At 39.1% G+C, this 18,748-nt stretch overlaps 1 protein-coding gene and 2 long non-coding RNA genes across 3 annotated transcripts in view; 2 read left to right on the top strand and 1 right to left on the bottom strand.

Moving 5' to 3' along the window:
* The window catches only part of LOC128017571 (fucolectin-5-like), a 257,634-nt gene that overhangs the window by 221,681 nt on the left and 17,205 nt on the right, over positions 1 to 18,748 (top strand). The window lies entirely within an intron of this gene.
* Positions 9,937 to 10,627, bottom strand: LOC128017847 (uncharacterized). The gene is made up of 2 exons (XR_008184547.1): positions 10,501 to 10,627; positions 9,937 to 10,090 (listed from the first exon to the last, which is right to left on the bottom strand). It is a non-coding gene; the product is annotated as an uncharacterized LOC128017847 (long non-coding RNA).
* Positions 10,048 to 11,080, top strand: LOC128017830 (uncharacterized). Its single transcript, XR_008184526.1, has 2 exons — positions 10,048 to 10,261; positions 10,399 to 11,080. It is a non-coding gene; the product is annotated as an uncharacterized LOC128017830 (long non-coding RNA).

The following is an 18,748-nucleotide window of genomic DNA, read 5'->3' as shown; positions in this document are numbered from 1 at the left end:
ATTTATAAAAGAAAAGCTGCATGGTTTGTAGTGTCGACGGGAACAGGTGATACATTGGAATGACAACTTTTATTTTTTTTATTTTTTCTTCTCTCTCTTTCTTCTCCCCCTCCTCCCCTTAGGGTGTATAGATTTATAGAGAGATACAGAGTAACGTTACAATATAATAAAACGCTTTCGACGCCGTTGCAAAAGACACAGTGCTAGCAAACATAATAATCCATCTTGTGATAATTGAGGGGAGATGGTTTTATCTTGCTCCCGCCCATATTCGCAGTGGCGTTCGAAATAATTTCGCATGTTTAAAGTCTAGTGTGACCGCGCCTTGAGACGGAGACCAGGAGTGCAAACAAACCATGCCTGCTAATTAATATCTGGTTTAAACTGGAGATATGTCACTACTCTGAAATAAGGTCAGCAGCAACTCGTGTCACATGGAGTTACATGCCTGCTGACGGAGCATTGAGCCGAATCTTACCTACGATTCAAAAGAAGGGTCCATACGCATCAGCTTGGTAGATCCAGTGTTCATAATTCGCTAGGCCAAGAGTAAGCCATGTAAAGATGAGGTGAGAGCAGCGGTTCCCTGCATCTGCAACCATAGAATCCCATTAGAGTATGAACTTTTCAGGAATAACGCAAATGAAAGACTGAATAAACAAATATTAAAGCATAGGATTAAAACAGTGAATCTCAAGTGTGCTAGACAGAGCTTTTTTTTTTTTTAAGAAATGCGAAAAATCTTTATCAGTATAAAGATTGTAGCGTTTATGATGAGCCTTAAAGTGCCTCATTACGAAGAAGTTATTCAGAAAATTGCATGCACTATGATCAACATCTTAATTATGCTGTGCAAGTCTGCTAGATAAGCACGAAACGCCCAGTGCTTTATTTGAACTTGTAACTTTATAAATCCTTGCAGAGAATAAATCAATGCCCAGGCGCCGCAATTGCATAGAACGAAATGATACTTCTAATGCTGTAGACTTGTGAAGTGATGGAGGCGAGATGCCGAAGAGACCGGCAGCCTTAATTCTGTCTGCTGGTCCGGAGAGACTTCATTCCTGCAGGTTCACGTGAGCGTACAGATGAATATTTGTTGATTGAGACCAAAGTGTTTTCAGGTGTTGAGACCCAAGCAGCACTGACGCGACATCTCGGAAAGCACCAGCGTTGCCAAGACCGTTTTTTTTTTTTTTTTTTTTTTGGGTTGCCTTTTCTGTCCTGGGTTTGAGGTGACCCCAATAGTGTTATATATAGCCCCTAGAATGTGAATTCTACCGATAAATCCCTTTTGAACGCGATTGGGCTCCAACACAAACGACTGCAGATAATCGCCGCCACATGAAGCTAAGCCAACGATCCCGTGTGCATCTTAGAGGAACACCAAACTCTAGATAGTTTGCGGGGCACAAACTTAATTACAGCAAGTAGATGAATAAACACAACAGCTTGAGCAAGTACAATCGCGTCAGAATCTGCGGTTGTTGTAGCGTCGGCATCTGCGAACTCAAACATGTGTAAGTACGATCTTTTATACAGGAGTATAAAGACGTGATTGGATAATGATGAAGGTAATTAGTGACGAAGTGATTGAGTCTTCCTGGCAGAACTTAGGCTAAAGCTTCCATTTCTGCCCAGACGGTATGAGACATATAGTTAATATCAGTTATACGCAGCATGCACGATACAAGGAAATGGTCTGTAATATCATCACTTTGAGGTACAATATCTATAGCAGTAAGATCGATTCCATGCGATATAATTAAATCTAGTATATGATTAAAACGATGAGTGGGCCCGGTGACATTTTGCTTGACTCCAAAGGAGTTTATTAGGTCAGTAAACGCAAGTCCTAATGTATCATTTGCATTATCAACGTGAATATTAAAATCTCCCATGATTAGCGCCTTATCAACTGTAACTAGAAGGTCTGAGAGGAAATCTGCAAATTCTTTTAGGAATTCTGTATACGGCCCTGGTGGTCTATACACATTAGCCAGAGCAAGAGATACATTAGATTTCTTTTGCATGTCTGACAGAGTAACATTTAGCAGAAGTATTTCAAAAGAGTTAAACCTGTATCCTGTTTTCTGGGTAACATTGAGAATATCACTATATATTGTTGCAACACCCCCGCCACGACCAGTCTGACGGGGCTCATGCTTATAACAGTAGTTTGGTGGAGTAGACTCATTTAGACCAAAATAATCATTTGGTTTTAGCCAGGTTTCAGTCAAGCAGAGTAAATCAAAACCATTATATGTGATCATTTCATTTACAATAACTGCTTTTGGTGTGAGTGATATAATATTTATGAGCCCAAACTTTAAAAATTGTTTTTGTTCATTTACTTTACATTTTTCTGGTTTGATTACGATAAGATTTTTTCTAGATCCTACATTATATTTATATTTTGACCTCACTATTGGGGGAACAGACACAGTCTTAATAGGTTTTACAGCGCAAGTACTTTTAGCATTTAAGCGGGTGGAACAAAACTCATCATAATGGTTATTTGAGAATTGTCTTACTAGTCACATGGAGCGAAGTGTCCTGGAGATGTTGTCAGAGAGAAGCTCCGCTCCGACTCTGCTGGGGTGTAATCCATCAGCGCGAAACAGTCTAGGACGCTCCCAGAAAAGATTCCAGTTATTGACAAATAGCAGTTTCTGTTCTTTACACCATGACAACAACCAATCATTTAAAGCAAAAAGTCTACTGAACCTTTCGTGTCCTCGTCGATACGTGGGCAGTGGTCCTGACACGACGATCGTCGCCGCGGGCGTCGTGCTGCGAACCGTCTCGATCAGGCTCCTGAAGTCCCTCTTCAGCGTCTCCGTCTGCCGCAGCGTGGTGTCGTTAACCCCGGCGTGAAGCACGACCGCTCTGGGGCTCTCGCCGTCTTTCAGGATCGCGGGTATCTGCGCAGAAACATCGAGAACACGAGCACCAGGCAAACAATGAGTGTGCACTTTACCTTCGGCTAACGTAGCACTTATGTGTCGGACGATGGAGTCTCCGATGATCACAGCGTCGCTTCCTGTCTCGCGGAGGGGAGCGAAGCGGTTCTGGATGGAGAGCTCGGGGGAGATGTCGTCGCCCGGGACCCGGCTCGCGTCCTCCGCTGTGGATGCACCCAGGGTCCGTGGTGTCCCGGCGTCGCAGTGAAGGACATCTGGGAAGATCGCGTCCTGGGTGCACCGAGCCTGCGCAGAGAAACACACGGAGTAGACGTGGTGGGACTGTTAACAGCACGCTGTATACTTACCCCAGACTTGTGAGCGTCAGCCTGGGATGATTCCAGCGCGGCTCTCCGCTCTCTCAGCTGGGCCTGCCTCTGTTCCAGGTCGCGAATCTGCTTCCCCACGGCCTCGAGCTCGAGCTGCACAGAGTGGAGACATTCATCCGCCATTAAAGCAAGTAAAAGTGAGTACAGCAGTGGTAATGTGTGTGAATAGAGTATTAGCAATGTAAGCGCAGTTAGCAGCAACCACGCTTGCTGATGCTAACTGGCTAAAAGCTAAGATCAAAATAAATCTAGTGATAGCGAGTCGCTCTGATTGGTTTTGTTGTAGAATACAATAGAGGATATATTCACACGTTATATAAACGGAAACGATGGTGTATAAAATTTATTTTTAAGTTAAAAATAGTCAATGAAAAGAATATAGTGACGGAGCTCAAACGCAGTACAGCCGTCAACAGAAGTGAGAGATAGGTGCAGAAATAACTGAATGGCAACGTTTCAGTAGAGTAGTAGGAGCAGGGTCAAGATGACAAGATGAAGGGTTGGATTTCACGATTAACTCAGAGACAGAAGGAGGAGTAGACAGAGAGAAAAAAAGGCAGGGACTGACCAGGTGGATTCGGCAGATAACAAATGTTATTGGCATAATTAAAGAGGCACTGGTTTACGGCATCTGTCTTTTCTAGCATGTGAGCCAAGAATGAAGTGCAAAGTTCATCAGAAGCTAGAGCAACATGAGATGGAGGTTTGGTGAGTTCATTTATTGTGTTGAATAATGCTTTTGGCCTGTTACTTGATTTATTAATTGTAGCAGATACAAAACTGGAATGAGCCAAATTCAGGGCCGATTTATAATTCTTGTTATGTTCAGTGAATGCCAAATGGTTAACAGTCAGGACAGTTTTCCTATAGTAACGCTCAAACCGTCTACCAGTGGCCTTTAAGATACGGAGCTCAGGAGTGTACCAATACATCAGATATCAAAGACATCAGAGAGATTAGAAGAGAGAAACGGAGGTACAAAATAATGCAGTATCAACAGCTTTGAGATTGCGGTAAGACATGACAGTTGTAGAACAATTCTTATGCATAGGCAGGCTGAAGCTAAAATCAAGAAATTTATGAAATACTTTATAATCTGTCTACATTTTTATATAGAAACAACACAGAAACAAACAATCTATGAAATGAGATACTAGTTACACTTTCGCGGATATTCCGTATGATAACAACAAGCTAAACATCTCAACTGAAAAAAAAACTAAATGCTGCACTGCCAAAATGCTCACAAGCACTCACAGCTAGGTGTTATCAGCTGGCAAAAAACGGTTTGGTGGACACAAAGCCTAAGACTGCTTTAAAAAAAATATATATCTGCATTGTTTGAGCACTTGACTCGACACCTAGATGTTTGGAAAACATTAATCTGGATTTAGTGTTCATGCAGGGAGCACTAATGTAACCATTTTTACAAACAAGATACATACAAAGTTTACTTTACAATAACAGAAAATAATTTGGCTGCATGTATTGCTCATATGATGTAGACTGCTATCCGATCAATACTTCGGTTGCCATCAAATATGTACAAAAAGTCTTAAATAAATTATGGTATTACGTAGTACTGCAGGTTTTAAATGTTTAGGTAGGTCTTAATTATGTTTGAATTTATTGAATGGTACTTGTTGTAGTTCTTTGTTGTCTGTCTGACCAATATAAAACCTACAATTACACACACAGTTCTGTAAATTAATGTACTTTTCAAGTAATTAATTGACTTTGATTTTCCTTCATAGTATTGATGTGAAATAGGTCTTAAATTTCCTCCACAATGGTCTAAAAAAAGTCTTACAAATATATATTTTTTTTATTTTATTTTATGTATTTATTTAATATGGGCATAGCAATGACATTGGACAAATCAGATGGATTGTTTAAAGTGTTATAGCACATGTGCTAATTTTCAACACCTGTCCATAGGGGCTTTTAAAACAGAAAAAAACACATTGTTAAACAAAACGCGGCACAATTTAAACGTGGGAAAAACTTTGGCCCTATTTAAGCCACTGTTTGAGCTCTCTGGTGAAGATGTTAATATTGTTCTGCTATTTGAATCCAGTGGGGAGAGAGTTCCATAGTGTAGCCCCTCTGAAACAGAAGCTAGACTGACTAAAAGATGTTCTAAACTTTGGGAGCACACAATCCCCACTAACTGAGGCTCTGGTGGAAGGTCTAAAAGAGCCCTGACACCTCTCCATGAGGGCAGAGAACAGTTGTGACACACAGTTGTACAAACATTTAAGAGTCAATTTCAAAATACTAAAATTAAAAAAAAGCTTGAGCTTTTGTATGATATCACAATGATGCCATCTCATTGTTTTTTGTCAAATATCTTAATTGCCTGTTTATATAGAGAAATAACTGGTTTCAAAGTGGACGCTGATGTTTGTAACCATGCTGTTCTACAGTATGACAAATGTGAAAAAAACATTGCACGCATAAACAATAAAGCCGCGTGATGTGACAACTCTCCTTTAATAAAACGAAAACAGTTCAGATTTGATTTGACTTTCCTGTAAACATGATTTACTTGACTTTGAAACTTCAGGTGTTTATCCATGACTATGCCCAAGTATATCATTTAATGAACCTCATGAATCTAAATGAACCTCAGAGATGCTGTCAGAGGAGCTCTGGTTGATAAAAAAAAACACACTGAGAAGGTTTTCTGTGTGTTTAGAGTTAAATGGAACAGCTGAAACCATCTTGAGATGTTATGTAAAACCTGTGTTAACTGCTGCCCAGTCAGTGCAGTTGTTTTTGCTGACACATGGATAACTGTGTCTTCAGCATAAAGCTGGCAATTTACACCCTGACAGCAATCTGGGAGATAATTTATATACAGTGAAAACAATAACGGTCCTAGAACTGACTTTTGAGGCATTCCTAAGTCATTTGGACTCAGGTTGGATTTAACGGTTCCTACTGTCACACATTGTTCTCTACCCTCCAAGTAAGACTTAAACCATAACAGAGCTGCAGCTGAAAATTTTAATTGCTGTAAATTCTGCAATAAGAGACAATGGTGTAATGTGTCGAAGGCCTTCTTCAGATCTAAAAACACAGGCTTCAGAGTGGGCGGACCAGCACGTCACCACCCTCCGCACCGGGGGAACTTGAATGAGTCTTTGTTTAAATTCCGGTATGAGGAAAATGGCGGCATGGTCCGATTTGCCAAAAGCCTGTAGTGAGTAAGCTTTTTAGGCATTCTTAAACTGAGTGGAGCAATGATCCAGTGTACTGGTCCTCTGGTTGGACAAAATACATGTTGATAAAAATTAGGCATAAATTGCCTGAGTTTGGCTTTGTTAAAGTCCCCAGCGATGATAATAGCAGCGTCACAATGTTTGTTGATGTTGCCGCTGAGAGCATCGTGAAGCTCAGACAAAGCCAAGCCGGTGTCTGCTTGTGGTGTGATGTAAACAGCAGTTATGATGATCAATGAAAACTCCCGGGGGAGATAGAATGGGCGGCAAATAATGGATAAATGTTCCAGATGAGGCGAGCAGGAGCCCAACAGAGTGGAGATATTCCTGGGGTCACACCATTTCTCGTTAATCATGAAACACACTCCTCCGCCTTTGGATTTGCCGGCCTCTGACCGGCTGTTCTGACCATCCGTAAAACAGAGAAGTTTTCACACGGCATTACAGCAGCATCCGGGACCAGGGGCGTGAGCCATGTTTCAGACAAACAAAGGATGTTACAGTCCCTAATGTCCTGTTGGAAACTTATCCTGGCTCTAAGATCGTCCATCTTATTCTCCAGAGACTGGACATTGGCGAGCAGAATCTCAGTAGAGGAGGACTGTGAGCTCTTTTTCTCAGTCTGTTGCGGATCCCAGCATGTTTCCCACGGTGTTACTTGATCCGTCGCCTCTGGTGGTTATACAGGTGGCCATTGTTCAACTCGGCGTTCCAGAGAATCTCAGATGACGGGTTGGAGGATAATGTGTCCTGAAACAGGTCAGTGAAGCGGTGTCCAATGTCCAAAAGTGTTTCTTTGTCATAAATGATCAGTGCAGAGGTTATGTGTGTAAAAAGAGAAAGCAAAAATAGGTAAAAAAAAAAAGTAAATAAAAACACAATCTAAGCGGAGTGACCTGGACAGCGACCGGACTCGACGGCGCAATCTTGTAAAAGCTTAGATGCTTTTAAATTAGATCTACATTAAGATTATGTATGTCTCTTGATGTAGAATTTTTCATATTGACAATAATTTTCCTTAATTTGTCATGTGAAACTTCTCTGTTTTTTAAAAGATCTGTACTGCTAAGCTGAACTTTGTTATCAAAAGGTAATTTGCCCTTGAAAGGTTTAGATAGATCATAGACTGATTCAACAAATAATTTGTTGAACTCGTTAGCAATTAACTGGTTGTCATTAACGTAATTATCATCAATTTTAAGGCAATCTGTCATTTGATGGTTTTTCCTATTAGAATTTGTCAATTTGTTTATATGTTGCCATAGTTTGGACCTGCTTCCATTTACTTCTATCATTTTTATATAATTTTGTGGAGTGGATATTTTTTTACCTTTTATCACAGTCTTGGGCATGTCAAAGATTATTTACAAGATTGGCTTTTATGCATTCTTAGTTTATGTGCAGCATTAGATTTTAATTTTTTCTCCCTCATTTGTTGGTGGCTGTTTTTGCCCCATTGACTTCCATTATAACGACATTTTTATATTACATTTTATATTGCACCATATAATCATGCATTCTTGATTGTTTGTGGGTTTCCCTTTTGGGAAGAGGTAAAAAAAAATACTTTTACTGTTGATCACTAGGTGGGACCATTAACCCTTTAGATATGCCTGTGCAAAAAAAGGCTTAGTTTCTGGCTTGTATATGGAGTTATATGGAGTATAACAGCAAATTATATTGTTTGTGTGTGTGTGAGATTCTTGATTGTTGGTGGTTTTCCCTGTTGGGAAGAGGTAACATTTGTTATTTTTTACAGTTGATCACTAGGTGGGACCATTTACCCTTTAGGCAAGGCAAGGCAAGTTTATTTATATAGCACATTTCGTACACAATGGTAATTCAAAGTGCTTTACATAAAAGAAAGTAAAATAATCATGAAGAAAAATAATAACAAAAATAAAACAAGTAATTTTAAAACTTTTAAAATGATTAAAACATTTAAAAACAGAAAATGATTTTACATAAAAATAATAATAATAAAACAATAATAAAACATAAAACAGTGAAAATATAGTGCAATCAGTTCGGACATTGCACAGTGCTCATTCAACAAATGCACAGCTAAAAAGAAACGTTTTGAGTCTAGATTTAAATGTGACTAGTGTTTTAGCACATCTGATCTCTTCTGGAAGCTGATTCCAACTGCGGGCAGCATAGTAACTAAAGGCAGACTCCCCTTGTTTTGTGTGAACCTTTGGTATTTCTAACTGACTTGATCCTAATGATCTGAGTGCTCTGTTATGTTTATATTCAGTGAACATATCTGCAATATATTTCGGTCCTAGGTCATTTAGTGACTTATATATGAGTAAAAGTACTTTAAAATCAATCCTAAATGTAACTGGAAGCCAGTGTAAGGACCTGAGGACTGGTGTGATATGCTCAGATTTTCTGGTTCTAGTCAGAATCCTGGCAGCAGTGTTCTGGAAGAGCTGTAGCCGTCTAATGGTCTTTTTGGGAAGGCCAGTGAGGAGCCCATCACAATAGTCCACCCTGCTGGTGATAAAGGCATGAACTAGTTTCTCCAAGTCTTGACTGGAAACAAAGCATCTAATTCTTGCGATGTTTTTTAAATGATAGTGTCACAAGGTGACGATCTTTAGGGGCGGAACCAAAATTCGGGAAGTTTGGTTCCGCCCGGAAGTGTTTCCGCCCGGACCGGAAAAACAGAACACCGGAACGTCCGGTAGCGCCGTAAGAGGGAAAATCAGGGAATTCGATGCACCTGTGCCTAGTTAGGGACAGCGGTTGGTGATTGGAGGATACGCTGGACAAGGCAGTACTTAAGGCCAAGTTATTTCACAGTCTGGGAGCTCTTTCTGGTGTGTGTGAAGCACTGTGTCGTGCCCGTCTTGGTGCGCTGCTGGTGGCTGTCTAACTCTCTCTCTCCCTCAGGCTGGAATTGTATGATTGTGAAGACATCGCGAACCTTAAAGGTTGAGAAGTGAACGGATTATACGGCGAATTGAGACGACGTGAAAAAGGGGATTGGAAGCGGCATTGATGTGAGTACTAAGAGCAAGCCGAAAGTGCCCTGTATATTGACCTGGCGTTGTGTAGATCTCCCCAGGAGGAGGAGGGCGGCCCTACCCCTAATATAGCGTGGTGGGAGAGCCGAAGGAATACTTATTGAAGTAGTCACAACGACAACATCACTAGCTAGGCCGCATATTCCATCGCCAGATCCGAACCAAGCGAAGTGAAGGAAGACGGGTGTCCTTTTCGTACACTGAGTGTGGTGGGTGAGTCTTCGTGCTGTGAAAACCTAAAATGTTGACGTGGTGCTGTATATTGCTGTGGGTTGCTGTGTATTGCCGTGTGTCCTGTCAGATAAACCCCCGCCTTCACGCACTCCGTTGCGGGAGGACAAGGAGACTGCTGGTTCTAGCCTAGTTCAGTACAGTATATGTTGTGAGCGTGCTTCAGATCTCCGGAGATAGCACGGTACGCTGTGTTCAGCCCAGAGGTGGGAGCTATTCAAAGCAAACTAACTGTGCTTTGTGTCCAATCTGATACCTGTGGAGAGAAAAGGAAAAAGAGAGTGAGTAACACAAGGAGAAACAGAGGAAACCTGTACTTACAGTACGCTGTGTTCAGCCCAGAGGTGGGAGCTATTCAAAGCAAACTAACTGTGCTTTGTGTCCAATCTGATACCTGTGGAGAGAAAAGGAAAAAGAGAGTGAGTAACACAAGGAGAAACAGAGGAAACCTGTACTTACAGTACGTTGTGTCCAGCCCAGAGGTGAAAGCCATTCAAAGCAGAGTAACTGTGTTTTGTGTCCAAGTTGATACCTGTGGAGAGAAAAGGAGAGAGAGTGAATAACACGAGGAGGAATAGAGCGAACCCTGTACTTCCAGTACGTTGTGTCCAGCCCAGAGGTGAAAGCCATCCAAAGCAGAGTAACTGTGTTTTGTGTCCAAGTTGATACCTGTAGAGAGGAGGAGAGAGAGTGGATAACGCGAGGAGAAATAGAGCGAAACCTGTACTTACAGTACGCTGTGTCCAGCCCAGAGGTGAGAGCCATTCAAAGCAAACTAACTGTGCTATTGTGCCCAAGTTGATACCTGTGGAGAGAAAAGGAGAGAGAGTGGGTAACACGAGGAGAGACCGAGGAATCCTGTACTTACGCCGCTGCCTGTGGAGAAAGAGAAAGCGAGTGAGCACCCAAGGAACGAACTGTGTGAACCAGTACTTACTGTGAGCTGCAATCAGCGAAGAGGTGAGAGCAAAACCAAGCCGAATTAACTGTGCCTTTGCTTCCCAGCCGTTGCATGTGGAGGAAGAGAAAGAGAGTGAGCACCCCGAGAACGAACTGTGTGAACCAGTACTTACCGTGAGTTGTATTCAGCGAAGAGGAGGAAGAAGGAGGGCGCTACGGATACCTAAGACTCTGGCCGGGCCCCGAGCCCCACGCCCCGGATCCCCGTGGCCCCCTTGCTCCCTGACCTCTTCCCGGCCATAGCCCATCTGGAGGGCCGAGTCAGAGTTTAGTTTTAATTGCCCTTTCCCTATTCCCCAAGCTATTTTTAAATATTTAAATAAAGATTGTTTTATCACTTACTTGTTCTCGTGTTGTTTGGCCATTGGGTTGGCTTTGGGGACCTCCTCGAGGTGGAAGTTGAGAAGGGGTGTGGCTTAGTCAAAGCATAGCCGCCCCTGGGTGTGACAATAGTATGCTGATTTAGTTACTGCTTTGACATGACTACTTAAACTAAGGTCTGTCTGACTTGTTTTTTAGTTGTTTGACCCCTAGAGTCAAGGTATGCATTCACCTTGAGCACTTCATCTTTGTTTCCAAATGCAATGACTTCAGTTTTTTCCTTGTTTAACTGAAGAAAGTTCTGGCACATCCAATTATTAATTTCATCAATGCATTGGCAGAGGGAGTCAATGGGGCTGTAGTCATTTGGAGATAAGGCTAGGTAAATCTGGGTATCATCAGCATAGCTGTGATAGGCAATTTGGTTATTTCTCATTATTTGACTCAGTGGAAGCATATACAGGCTAAACAAGAGCGGTGCAAGAATTGACCCTTGTCATGGACGTCCACTTAGACTTATGCTCTCCTAGACTCACATAATAACCTCTCCCTTCTAAGTATGATCTGAACCATTTGAGTACCATCCCAGAAAGCCCGACCCAGTTTTCCAGTCTCTCTAGTAGTATGTTATGATCGACAGTGTCAAACACAGCACTGAGATCTAGCAATACCAGCACCAATATTTTGCCACAAAATTTAAGCGAATATCACTTATTATCTTAATGAGTGCTGTCTCTGTGCGGTGATGTGATCGAAAACCAGATTGAAAATTGAGTTCAAGTATTTGTTCAGCTGATTAAAAACTACCTTTTCTATAATTTTGCCTATAAAAGGAAGATTAGATATTGGTCTAAAATTGCTCAAAATTGTGTTATCAAGATCGGTCTTTTTCAGGAGGGGCTTAACAACTGCAGTTTTTAGGGAGTTTGGAAATGTCCCAGAAAGAAGTGAGGCATTCACCACTTCTAAGAGATCTGCTTTTAAGCAGTTAAGCACACTTTTGAAAAAAGATGTGGGAAGTGTGTCAAGACAACAGGTTGATGATTTTAGTTGCTGCACTGTCTTCCAGAATTTTGCTATCAATTTTTTCAAAAATAGATATAGTATCATTTTGATATTTTGGCCGAATCTGTCTGACCTCTGCATTTCTTGAGGATGTGTTAATCGCCTTCCTGATATTGATGATCTTCTCGGAAAAGAAGGAAGCAAACTCATTGCATTTGCTGTCTGATAGCATTTCACTGGGAATCTGACTTGGGGGGTTTGTCAGTCTCTCAACAGTGGCAAAAAGAGTAAGAGTGTTATTTAAGTTACTGTTTATAAGATTTGAGAAGAAATTCTGTCTAGCTGTAGCTAGTTTCACATTAAAAGCATGAAGGATGTCTTTATAGATGCTATAGTGAATTTCAAGTTTTGTCTTCCGCCACATCCTCTCTGCTTTTCTGCATTGTCTTTTCATATTCTGAACTGCTGTTGATCTTCTCCAAACTGATTTCTGTCTGTTTGTTTTCTTACTGACTATTATTGGTGCAATATCATCAATAACATTCTTAACTTTTGAGTTGAAGGAATCAAGGAGAATATCAACAGAGTCTGCAGAAATGCTTGGTGTTAAAGATATAGCCTCCGTAAATAGTACACGCGTGTTCTCGTTTATGCATCTCCTTCTGACAGAGACAGATCTAGATTCAGTGGTAGCAGAGATCAATATATCAAAGAAAATACAGAAGTGATCAGATAGTGCTACGTCCTTAATAACAATGGATGAAATGTTTAGACCAATACTGATGATTAGATCCAGAGTGTGTCCACCTTTGTGTGTGGGTCCATGCACATTCTGAATCAGGTCAAAGGTGTTTAAAACCATTATCATTTATTTTGTAGTTTTGTTTTCTGCATTATCTATGTGAATATTAAAATCCCCTGCAATTGCAAAACAGTCAAACTCTGAGGAAATTATTGATAACATTTCTGTGACCTCTTCAACAAAGGCTGGAGAGTATTTTGGAGGCCTGTAAATAATAATAAACAGAATGCGTGGAGCACCTTTCAGCACAATCCCTAGATATTCGAAAGACAAGTACTGACCAAATGACACTTGCTTGCATTGATAGACATCTTTAAATAGAGCAGCTACACCCCCACCTCTCCTAACAGTCCTGCAAACACTCATGTAAGTGAAGTTAGGAGGGGCTGCTTCATTTAGGATTGTTGCATTGCAGCTGTCTTCAAGCCATGTTTCATTTAGAAACATAAAATCCAGATTGTTTGTGGTTATAAAGTCATTTATTAGAACTGATTTATTTTTTAGTGAGCAATGTTTAAAAGTGCTAACTTGATGGCAGTGCTTTGTGTCTTTATATCAATGTTAGTTTGATGTATAATAGGCCGCAGATTAGACGAGTTTGCCCTTCGGCTTGAGAAGGCCTTAGACTTTCTATCACGTGATAAAACTGAAATAGAGAAAGCTACAGGCACAATGGGTTCCCGCTTGTTCAGTAGGCATTTGTCAATGTTGCTGCTATTATAGCGGGGACCCGACAAATATCACTGAGAGCTGCTATCAGTTGTTTTTGGTTCACCTTCAGCGGTCGGAGAGCTCTCATAGGAACAGGGCCCACAGGCTTTTTGGTGGTAAATGCTTAGTTTCTGGCTTGTATATGGAGTTATATGGAGTATAATAGCAAATTATAGTGTGGCAATTAAAGAGTTCAAATCCTTTTTTTTTTTTTTATATATTTGGTAGTTTTGATCAGGACTGAAGTTGATTAACAGATTTATGCAAAAAAATGTTTAAAAAAATATGAATCTGATACATTTTTACAGCAGTTTAATTGAGTAGATGTTTACATCCATGAATTTGAACAATCCACAAGGGTTAAGGACTTTTTAAGTGCAAGGTCACAATTTTTAGCCATTAGCCAAACGTCTTAGTCGCTTGAATGGTGGCATCCATGTTGTGCCTCCATCTTGAAAATACATTCGCCAAAGAGGGACAGACCTGGAAATTCAAGCTTTGCCTTTCGCGTTTTACACTTAGTGATACTCAATGACGAAGTCGAACTGGAAGCCATGTAAATCTTGGAATAATATGTCACTAATATGGCCACCGTAGGAGTTAAAACGCACTTGGAATTGAAAGGAACATAAATGAATATTCATTGGGTAGTCATATAACTTTTCACTGCTAGATGGGGGACAAAAAGCACACAGTATAGCTTTAATATTTTCCAACAAAGTATCTTTTAGACTCCAGACATAACGACTTGTGCCAAGACAAACGTTGTTGGATATTGTGTTGTGATAGATTTTTTTTGTGTGTGTTTATTTTATAGGGAACAGAGGAGGTCCTTATTTGTTGGGTTCCATGCAAGACCTGGTAGGTGTACTAATGTACAGTTTATTACATACATTTTAAACATTAAACATTAACAATGTCAACAGTTGCTGAAATGTTTGAATATTTTTTTTATAGTTATATTTCATAAAATGATATACCATTTTGCTAGCCTGACTTACGTTACTCAGTAAATCTTTACTCAAAACGTTGTCTCTTTACAGTGGGACCAAATGGAAGGACTCCTCCCTTCCTGAATAATGGATTTAACATTATTGACTTGTTATTCATTACCTAAATTGTATATGCTATATAGAGTACATACATATCTTTAGAAACAACCTAATTAAAAATCCTGTATTAAATGTCAGTTTTGTATGAATAACTGTTATATCTACGTCTGTCAAATATTGTTATGTTCTCACCTGTGTTTGTCTGTGTATGTAGTTATATATGTACTGTCTATATATGGTTTGTGAGTAGGATTTCTTGTAACTTTGTGGATGGGTAGGATATGGTCCAGGAAGAAACATATTATATTTTGTGGCAGTTTAAATTTAGATTAGATTAATTAAATTTGACATTTGTTCTTTATGCCCATAATGTTCAGGTTTGTGTCCCTCTGTCCAGATGACATTGAGCGGAGAACATCATGATGGTGCTGGTTCCACCCCAGGGCAGGAAGTGGAACAGTAGTTGGCATGCCATGTAGATGTACCATCATTATCTGCCTCTGTATTTGGATAGAAGACCAGTAGTAGGTGTATCTTTTGATCAATTATTAATTGGAATTGCCATAATTTTGCCTTCAAAGCATTAAATTGATTTAATATCGGCATATAATTACCAATAGATTGAAATACATAGAGAACTGTTTCAATTTCCAATAAACAAATGTTACATGTTTTACACAAGCTGAACAGGATTGAACAAAATAACCTGTATTATGAATATCAGGTGATCAGAAAACAAATATAAAATAATGGTTCATTAATAATTAATTATTAATAATAATTATTTTGTATTTTTAGACTTCTAAAGCTATACAGATCCACTTTGGGAACTGGAAACCACGAAAGCTCACCTTCACCTGGAAATGAGAGAATGGGTATATGGTAAGAAAATTATGAACATTATATCTGACACTAAGTAGTTTTATGTTTATTATGAACTTGACCACTGTGTTAATCATTTTTTTGTCATATGATATTAGCACAATGTTATTCTGCTGTAGTAATCACAAATGAAATGCTTGTCTATAACAATTTCACAAGCTCTCCACCAACATTTTTATAGTCACTTGTATGATATCTTAGAATAATTTACATGAAGGTGCATTTGCTTTTGTCAAGTAAAAATAATGATTAAAAGGTTATTCTGATGTTAATAATGCAGCACTGTAGAATATTTGTAGATATTTGGAATTGTCATGATTTTGGGGCTTTGACTGCTGTGTGATGATGCGTCATCTTTTTCTTTCTGTTTTTCCTTGCAATTCCTCTACAGGTTTCGGTGACTTGACATATGGACACTACGTATGGGCTCAACAGTCTCATCAATCGGAGGTCACTCAGAAGTCAACACAGACAGAGTGTAAATGCATACAGCAGTATAGGTGCTTTTTTTTTTGCTTTTCCTTTCCAGCACTTTTATAGAATGTCAATTATATCAACAAATCTTTTAAGATATACAGTATTTACCTGCCTTCATTCTTAAATTCAAAACTCAAAAATAAAAGAAGATATTAGCAAAAACTAAAATTGGACTATTCTTATGAATTTAGTTGTCTCTTTTTTTCTGAAAACAAAAACAGAAAAGCTGCTGTTTCTCCTGACTGGCATCACCAAGTAGCAGATTAATAATGTTAAAAGGAATTTTGCATGTTATTACAATGCATTACTGGCATTTGCTTTTCACGTGTTCATTAACCCATAAGACTACTGACTTACGGTATATTGTGCAGAGACAGTTTCATTCTCTGCCAACTTAACTTTTGTATGTGTTTGTGAGGTTTTTGCATGACTGTTTGGTAGTGAATTTGATAGTTTCAGTCCAAAACACCTTAGTGCTGCTTTAAATAAATCATTGTTATTTTTCCAAGTAAAGAAATCTGATGAAGGACATTGATTATAATATGTACTTTACTTCAGTATTTCCATATTATACTTTAAGTATATGTATGTAGAAATCCAGACAGTTTTCTTCTAGAAAGACAAAAACGTTCAGGTGGAGGAAAAAAAAAGCTTTTTTCTTTACCTTGACATGTTTCGGCTGCAACCTGCAGTCTTCCTCAGAAGCGTCATCTGACAGCTGTGACGTGTCGTTTATCATCTGTTATTTTCTGGGTGTGGCAAACCCGGCGGACATGACAGTTTTTCTCCACCTGAACGTTTTTGTCTTTCTAGAAGAAAACTGTCTGGATTTTAATCGAGAAGACAAAATGAAAATCTTTGAACTATATGTATGTAGGCTATGTATGCAATATGTAGGGTGAATACTGGTAAAGTGGGACACTTTCTGATAATTTATATTCTGCATACTTTTTTATTATGATCCAAATGTCTTAGCCACTCATATGATACTATTCTAAATAGCTTAGGAGCTCTACTATACTATAGAGAATAAAAAAGAAAGAAACATTAAACACAGGATGGATGACTCTTCCTCAAACACACAAAGACCCCAAACCACATTTTCAAGGCGCTACTGTCAAACTGGGACACCTTTATTGGAAAACTGGGACACTTAAAACACATTCAGTTGTTATTCAAGTGTAGGCCTTATAAATTAAATACACAATAACAATATAAACAACAATATAAACAACAACAACAATAATATAAGCATCACTTTTTTTAAGAAGGGATGCAGGTACAGCAAATTCAACCCACCCCCTCCCTCGCCAACCCACAACATTTTATATTGGGTTCAATTTATTTATTTTTCAACAAATTTAAAAAAAATAATAATAATAACCTACATTAACAGAGAGAGCTGAGAGCTAATATATATTTTTTATATCTTAAGTAACCCGTTCTGTCTAGTCTGTCAGTCTCCATATCCTCTTTGCTTCGCGATTTTTCTGTGCGTGAGAAAATGGATGTGTGGCGTGAGAGCGTGGAAAGTGTTAACTGCGTGTGACTCACGGTGAATGCGTGAGAGTTGGCGTAGTTTAAGTCAGTCTTTTTGAAATATCTAGCTAACTAACTAAATGTATGAGGGACATATAAAAAGGTAACTCAATTCCTCCATTAGAATGACTTGAATGGCTGTCCCAGTTTGCCAGTAATACCCTGTCCCAATTTAACAATATGCTATTGGCAAACTGGGACAGTGTCAAAATCGCATAAAAAACCCCCAAGAAGATTAATATGAATGTGATTTTTAAAAATTCTGATTCAGCATTACATCTTATAACAAAATATGTAACAATTATAAATGATCCATGAATTGTTTTATTTTTATAACCTTAACATTATTTACCTTAGAATGCTATGTCATTTTACTTACCATCACAGTTCACTGCAAGGTTGTTAAATATGATGTGCCACACCCCGGAAGTGATGTCATAGCCCAAGAATTATTATTATTATTATTATTATTTTTTTTATCACATACTTGCTACTGATGAGCTCAGTGTTGATCTTTAGTAAAAAAAAAAAAAAAAACATATCCATGTAAAGATATAAATTATTAAGCTTAACTGTCCCACTTTACCAGTATTCACCCTGTATACTGTTTGTAGTTTCAGCATACTTGTTAATGAACACCATCAAATCGATATTAAACCATACATGTTTTTTTGTTTTTCACATCATCTAAATGTACATTAATATAGTCATAAATCATATCCACTTTCACTGACATCCTTTAAAACTGTATGTATCTTTCTTTTTCTTGATGCATACGTATGTGCACTACTGTAATAAACACAATTGTGATGGCTTTGCCTGTTGAGTGAACTTCCTATGAAAGTACCATTTGGACATATAATTGGTTTACTCTTTAAACAAATGCAGATATTCACAAGTTCAGGACTCATGCAAAAACACTTAAATAATGCATATTTAACTGTGGTCTGGTACATGTGCACTACTGTAATAAACACAGTTCTGATAGCATTGCCTGTTGTGTGAACTTCCAGTAGCTACCATTTGGACACATAATCGGCTGACTCTATACTAATGCAGATGCTCACAAGTTCATGGCTCGTGCACTTCCTGAAGAGGAAGAATCTTTCTAAGCACAACAGCTTAAAGTGGTGCGTATGTCTGTGTTTGAGGCAAAACAAAAAGATCTGTATGAAGTGACAGGTATTTGTTTGAGCTTTGAGCAGATGATGGACTCCTGT

This window comes from Carassius gibelio, chromosome A7 (genome assembly GCF_023724105.1).
Source record: "Carassius gibelio isolate Cgi1373 ecotype wild population from Czech Republic chromosome A7, carGib1.2-hapl.c, whole genome shotgun sequence".
Taxonomy (NCBI): domain Eukaryota; kingdom Metazoa; phylum Chordata; class Actinopteri; order Cypriniformes; family Cyprinidae; genus Carassius; species Carassius gibelio.
This window is presented reverse-complemented; position numbering and strand designations above follow the sequence as displayed.